The sequence below is a fragment of the Musca autumnalis genome, unplaced genomic scaffold, assembly GCF_047663935.1.
Source record: "Musca autumnalis isolate F117 unplaced genomic scaffold, ASM4766393v1 scaffold_1, whole genome shotgun sequence".
Classification (NCBI taxonomy): Eukaryota; Metazoa; Arthropoda; class Insecta; order Diptera; family Muscidae; genus Musca; species Musca autumnalis.
In genome coordinates this window covers 31,536,672-31,544,661 of record NW_027411644.1, presented here as the reverse complement: position 1 = coordinate 31,544,661, position 7,990 = coordinate 31,536,672, and positions in this window count along the sequence as shown.

The window sequence follows — 7,990 nt, the reverse complement described above, 5'->3', positions numbered from 1 at the left end:
TTTGGGCCCATTATTACATCCTTTCTGTAGCTAAATTTTGGCCGATATCGGACAGATAACCCGTTTTTTGTTCTTACATGTTTCCTTTAATAATAAGTGTCAGATAAATTGAAAGGAACTTTGTGTTTCTTTTCAAATTTAAACTGCGCCCGAGAGTATGCTGCATAAAAAGCAAGACAAAATTGTCAGCAAATTCCAATCAACCAATCCCAACAAAAAAAGTTTGGAAGTAGTGCAATGCAGAGTTATGATTTCACAACATCTTTCAATGCGGTCCACACGGAGTTATGAAAAATGCACTCCGTTCGATACATTTTAGATGCACTCGCTCCCTACATGCACAAGCCAATTTGTTGATCCCTAGAAAAAGAGTGTCTAAAATTCTAAGAATTTGTTTTAAAAATTAAGAAATACAAACTAAAATTGCGACCATTTCGGTAATTCACGAGACGGAAATTAGTTTTGGAGTGGACTTGGAGTTTATTTCGAAATCTTAGCTGGAGTGGGAAGACAATATGTATAAAAACACTTTAGATGATGAAGCAAAATCAATTGCGGTGGCATAAAATGCAGAGCAGAGGAAGTAAACCCAGTCACGATTAAATTTAATGGAGAGTTTTTATAGTTTGTGTTAATGCAATAAAGTTCTCAATATTCTTGTTTTACACAAATAATAAATGCATTTTATTTATTTTAGGATACTTTGCAATGACTTGCATTTTTATGGCATCTTTAGACTGCATTTAAATTCAGTCCAAAACAATGCATCAAATGCAGTAATTTGGATTGAAAATAGACTGCATCCCAGCTATGTGCTGTGGAAGCAAAATTGAGTGAATCCTAGCTGCGCGCCACAAAGCATTCGAATTTAAATCAGCTGATCAAACCTGCAAATTCTTACAAGAAAAATTTTCCTTGCAAAAACTTGTAAACAAAACTCTCCAAAATTGTTGTTGTTGTTGCTTGCTATTGTGGCTGTACAAATTATTTGTACATCATTTAGTAAGGGTTGCGCTGTTGGGGAACTTCGTGGAATATTGTAAAATATTTTGATCAACCAGTTTTCCAGCAGCAACATTTTCATTTAATATGTTAGATAGGTTCACTAGATCTCTTAATATGCTAATTACATCTTTAAGTGTTTTAGGCTATAAATATTAATGTAGCCCAACCAGAAATATGAATGTACTTAGCGCTATAGTGATAACACTTTATGCAGCTGAGTGTGCATTGATAATAAAGTCATCGCCCAAGTGATAATGCACTCAGCAAGGGAGCAGGTTCTTATAGTGATAAGTGCATAGAATAAGAGAAGATAGGCTAAGAATTACTTTGTAACTTATGTTTGGTTTACATTCGGCGTCTTTTCGTGATTTCGAAGGCGTTTCGTGATTTCGCGCGGAATCAAGCTAAATTTATCATGATTTCGCATACAAAAATGAAATCATCTCATTTCGTGATTTCAGCGAAATCAACATCGAAATCACAGTACACATGATATACAACCCTGTTTGTGACTGAAAACTTCTTCAACACTTCTCACGTATCACAATAAACAAGGTAGATGGTCAATTGCTGCAACAAAAAATTTTAGAATCAAAATTTTTAAACAATGTGAAAAAAAATATTAGATTACTTTGTTACAATGCTATTTTTCATTGCGTTCTCGAACTTTTTTAATGGTAATGTTAGAAAAAAGAGCGAAATGTCTAAAATTGCTTCCCCATACAAATTCCTTAAAAAATACGGGAACGAAAAAATGACGGAAATTGCAAAAACTGCAGCAAATCAACGTATCAGCTATCGTATTTAGATGATAATGAACATGTTGCTAGTTTCTACTATGCCAAAATTGTATGGCAGAAAACAGGAGAATAGTGTGTTATTCGGCGCTATTTTTGTTTAAAGAGAAGTGTAAGTCTTGCTAGACTTCGGAGTACGGGAACGGGTTCTATACACAATTAATAGTGCGGTTACACTACAGTTTTTTGCCGGGTTAACCCACAACAAAAAAATGGACTTTAGCTGAAATAAATACACAACAAGTATTATTTTGCAGTCCAACAATACAAAGCCAACAACAATAACAGGCAATCAGCACGGCCTTACTTGTTGACTACGCATAAAGCAAAAACAACATTTTGTTGTGATCTCTGCTTACTGCAAACAACACTACTTATGCTTGTCTTCTTTGCGATGCAAAGACAGCATTAAAAAACAGTAGTGGGTATATGATTTTGATTATTCTGACTCAATTGAGCGGTCAACAGATTTAGGAGGATACAGAAAATTTCTCGTTCTGTTTAATTTTCTGGTCACTCTTATTGACCTGTTTATCGATACAGAGTCAGCGGTTAAGAGAACTGATGAGGAAGTTTGGCTGCTTCCGAAACTATAGTATTCTCTGCCTCCGCTCGTAGTAATCAATTTCATTACCCACTGTAAAACATTTTGTTTCTTCAAATTTTGAAGGAAAAAAATGGACTTTAGCTGAAATAAATACACAACAAGTTATTTGAAAATCATAAAATTATTTATTTTTTTACATTAGACACTTTTTTAACAAAAAGTACGCTTGAGACCATGATACAAAAATGTATCCCTGTGTGAAAAATATACCAATATGAGCAAAGAGGGGACCATATCTCATACGAGAAATTGTAAAAGTGTAAAACACGACTTTATTAGTTATTTTGTATGTATACGTAAACAAACATCAGCTGACAGTTTATATCCTCGAAAAGCTAAGTGTAACCAGCAAAGATTAACCCACTGGATCTATTAGACCCAGTGGGTTAACCTTCAATAGTGTAACCGGGGTATAATACGATATATAGATAGTTTTACGATAATTTTAAAGTTGTAAAGTTCTATATTGTCGTATATTTTTGATGACTAATTCAATTTGTTTTGAAAATTCATGTTGATCAGCTGCGCGTATGCATCTACCTTGATCTTTGTGATATGTATGAAATCAACAAAAAAAATAAGTGTAAACACCGGGATGTATTTCAGGATTTCGTGAAATCCAGTGGATTTTAGAGCGCAAGTGTAAACTTGGCATTAGTTCTTAAGATTCATTTTAACATTAATAAAATTAGAATAGAATTTTCAACCCAACGAGACGGTTGTAGTTTTATTACTCAACAGTGGCCGTTCATTTTTGTCATTCATCATGCAACCACAAAATATTTTGTGGTTGCTGGACGGTTGGACAGTTATCGATAACTGCAAAAAATCGTCATTCAAAACTGACAATGTGTACTGTACTTAACTCCAATTGCACAACTACCATGGTACAAATACACAGGTAGCCGCATCGGCAATTGTTGGCAACATAAGATGTCAAAATTTGACATCAATTCAATGCAGTTGACACATTATATTACCATCAGCTGGCATGATAATGCCACCTGTATTATTGTACCATGACAACTACCAATTTTTTTTGCTGGGTGGGTACAGACTTTTTTGCTTGATATTGCCATATTTTTACAAAATTTAACATATATATTAAATGGAAGATGTAATAACAAATCCCTAGTAATGCGAACTTTATTCTTTAATTTTCTTAAAGTAATGTATAACTAAAATGGACTTTAAAGCAGCGACGACCACAGAAATACAACCAAAGCGAAGACATCTATGAACGTATGAGTGAAAAAAGCAACAACCACATTATGTTTTTGTTTGTTTTCATTCATTTACACTGTACGTGAAAGAGAGAAGCAAATGCAAAAACAACTCAGTGGGCGCCCTCACTATACGATCTAAGCAAAGAAGCTCGTCCCTGCTTTAAAGAAAAGATGTAAGAACGGGCCTAAGACTGATGATTCTGAATCGCTTGAAAGTGAAGTTTTTAATATCGTTAATTTAATTCATATATAAGTGTATATATAGAATACTTTACAAGTTTAATGATATGAATTTCAATAGTAAAATAAAACCGTAGACAGGCGGCAGCGTTAATTTGCATTAACTGCCTTAATTCAAATTAATTCGAGCATTATCCACATTCTTAATGCACAAAATCAAAGGAAATTTAAACTGAATATAACAATTTCAATATGGCAATGCTGTTGAAAATCAATTGTCTTTTGTCAAATTTCCATGTTTAAGAAAATAAAAATGGAAAGCAAATCAGCAATTTTCGCGTTTCTTCAAAATAAGTAGTGGTCTTTCGCGAGTAGAATAGCAGCTAATCGTTTTTCACGCCTTCTAACAAATCTCTTTTTCAAATTTTTATTTTCACAAAAAATGTCATTACCCACCATACCAATTCTATCGAAAATTATATCTTCCTCAAATGTTTTTTAAAGTTTTGCAATATTTTTATAATATTAAAAAGACTCAAAAATATCGCGAATAAATTAAATTTATTTCTGCTTCATCGTGGTGAAAAGATCAAAGGTAGAAAGTGTATTTGTTTCGCATATTTTGGCGAACTTTTGTAAAGCTTTATGAAATGGTGTGCTGGGTACAAACAAACAACACAAACAGCTGTTTGTCTAGGGTATAAAGCTATCTTTGATTTTTTTGTAATTATTTTTTAAAAAATGTTTGGGGATTTTTTGAGGAATTTCAATAAAATCTGGAGAATTTAGGGGAACAAATTTGGACAAGTTGGGGAAAAGAGGCTAAAAATACTGGCAACGCTGCAGCTACATTTTACAGTGCCAACTTGGCGTAAATAAAAAAAACGCCAATTTAGATCAATAGATTTTTAGGCGCTTTTCAACCGAAAAGCGATTGAGTTAACTAGTTGTTTACACAAGACAGAACAGTTTAGTTCATGTATTGATTGTCGAAACCCCAAAACTTTTGCCTGTGTGACGTAGGTATCCCGACGAATGTAAAAACAGTTGTAAAATTATAAATGAAAATCATCAAATTCTTTTCGTTTTCCCTTCACATATTTTGCTATTGCTCATGTTCTTTGTTTTCAACAGATATCAATTATTATCGCACTTATTTTTACAAAAATGTCAAAAATTTGTTAACCCGACTGTCTGTGAAAAAATGATGGACAGCTGGGAGACAGCCGAAAAATGTATGTAATGGGCTAATAACGGTCCGTTGTGTGTGAAAACAACAACCACATTAAAAATGTGTAAGTAATGCCAAGTTTGTTCTTGAAGTTTTCATTTGGTTGTTGCAACGCGAAACTCAACGGACCGTATGTGCCGAGGCATTTAAGCGGCCCATACACTATCAAATTGGCTTGTCCAGCCGATGAACCCCTTACGTACGTGTGTGCTTGATAAATGTGTAGCAAAGCATTCAAGAACGGATGACGTAGGGGATGGAAGATACCAAGGAACGGTCCTGACCGGTTTTAACATGGCAAAGCCCAGGATTTATCTTGGTCCCTCTTTCATCTCAAGTGGACACTGACCTCCCCGTGGTGTCACCTGCGGAACTGCCTTTAACACCCGTTAAAGAAAAACAAACCCCTCTAAAGTTGACGAACCCCGCAAACGTTTTAAGGACCATGATCTGCGAATCTGCACCTGGAATGTTCGCACTCTTTATAGAGAAGGTGCAGTCTTCGCATTGGCAGACGTACTTGGAAAGTACAAAGCCGATATTACTGCCATACAGGAAATACGATGGACTGGGAAAGATGTCAAAACAACACCTAAAGGTGACGCATGTATTATAGCTGCCATGACACAAAGCATGAGTTTGGTTGCGGTTTTGTAGTTGGTCGGAGGTTACAACATCTGGTTTCCAGCTTCGCCCCAGTGAATGAAAGACTTGCTACAATTCGATTTAAAGCAAAATTCTTCAACATCAGCTTTATCTGCGCTCATGCCCCAACCGAAGACAAGGACGAACAGACCAAAGATATATTCTACGAGAGCTTAGAAGAAACATATGACCGTTGTCCTGCCCATGACATTAAAATTGTTCTAGGCGATTTTAATGCCAAAATTGGAAAGGAGAATATCTTTGGACAAACAGTTGGGAAATTCAGTCTACATAGTGAAACATCAGACAATGGAATGAGGCTGATAGACTTCGCAGCGGCAAAAAACATGGTAGTTAGCAGTACCAGATTTAAGCATCTCGATATTCATAAGGGCACTTGGCTGTCTCCAGACCAAAGAACAATAAATCAAATTGATCACGTTGTGATAGATGGAAGACATTCATCGAGCGATGTACGATCGTTCCGAGGAGCAAACATAGATTCGGACCATTACCTCGTTGCAGCAAAGAAGGTACGTACCCGTCTAAACGTTGCAAATAAAGCACGGACAGACACAACTCGAAAGTTGGACATCGCCAAGCTGCAAACACAACAGATAGCCACAGCATATTCCACTCAACTGACCCAATTGCTTAATGATAGCGCTTCTCGTCCCGATAACATATCAGCACAATGGCAAAATATTGCCCACTCCATGCAAACAGCCGCAAAATCAGTACTTGGATACCAGAGACCTCCACCAAAGAATCCGTGGTATGACCAGGAGTGCCGTGCTGCTACCGAAGAAAAAAATGCGGCATATAGGGCTACTTTACAATCAGTAGCAACGCGTAGCGCACGAGAGAGGTATCGGGAGAAAAGGAGAGAGGAGAAACGTCTTTTCCACAGGAAAAAGAGAGAAATGGAAAAGAGGGAGTGTGAACAAATGGAGATGTACAGGAGACAGAACGAAGTCCGAAAATTCTACCAAAGAGTGAAGCATCAAACTGATGGCTTTGGTACAGGAATATACTCCTGTAGAGATCAACAAGGTAATTTGGTAACTGATACAGATAGTGTGCTCAGGATATGGAAAGAACATTTTTCCAAACTGTTGGTATCCGATAGCAGTGAAGACGGCGAAGATACCACAGATCCAATCCCAGATGATGGTATTGAATGTATACCGCCCAGCCAAGATGAGGTAAGGACAGCAATAAACCGGCTGAAGAATAATAAGGCAGCAGGAGCAGATGGCCTACCAGCCGAGCTGTTCAAAACCGGAGGAGACATGCTGATAAGGTGTATGCATCAGCTAGTTAGCACCATCTGGCAGGAAGAACGCGTACCCGACGATTGGAACGTGAGCATCCTATGTCCAGTCCACAAGAAGGGTGATAAGACTGTGTGCTCCAATTATAGGGACATAAGTCTGCTCCCTATTGCATATAAGATAGTATCTGGCATATTGTGTGAGAGACTAAAGCCTATGGTCAATGAAATTATTGGACCCTATCAGTGCGGCTTTAGACCTGGCAAATCCACCATTGACCAGATATTTACCTTGAGACAAATCCTGGAAAAGACCCAAGAAATGCAGATCGACACCTTCCATCTTTTCGTCGATTATAAAGCAGCATTCGACAGCCCTATACGTTCAAAGGTGTTCCAAGCCATGTCTGATTTTGGTATTCCTGCAAAGCTCATTCGACTTTGTAGAATGACATTAACTGAGATCCTCAGTTAAAATTGGAAAGAAACTCTCCGAAGAGTTTACTACCAAAAGAGGTTTCGTGTGATCTATTTAACATCCTACTGGAAAAGGTCATACGAGACGCGAAGGTCAAAAGAAATGGAACGATATACACGAACAGCCACATGTTACTGGCTTATGCCGACGACATTGACATCATGGGTCGATCGGTAAAGGAAGTATCTGACACCTTTGCAAAAGTCGAAAGAGAATCTGCTAAAGTTGGTCTGGCAGTAAACGGCGTAAAAACCAAGTTGATGGTATCGACGCGTAATATGTCCATAAACACCGCACCATCTGTGAATGTTGGTACCTATAATTTTGAGGTAGTAAATGACTTCGTCTACCTCGGCACCGCCATAAACACAACAAATAACATCAGTTGTGAAATACGAAGAAGAATAGTGTTGGCTAACAGATGCTACTTTGGGCTGAGTAAGCAGTTTAGGAATAAAGCCACCTCTCGTCAAACAAAAATAACACTGTACAAAACACTGATACTACCCGTGCTAATGTATGGTTCCGAAGCATGGGTACTTGCTCAA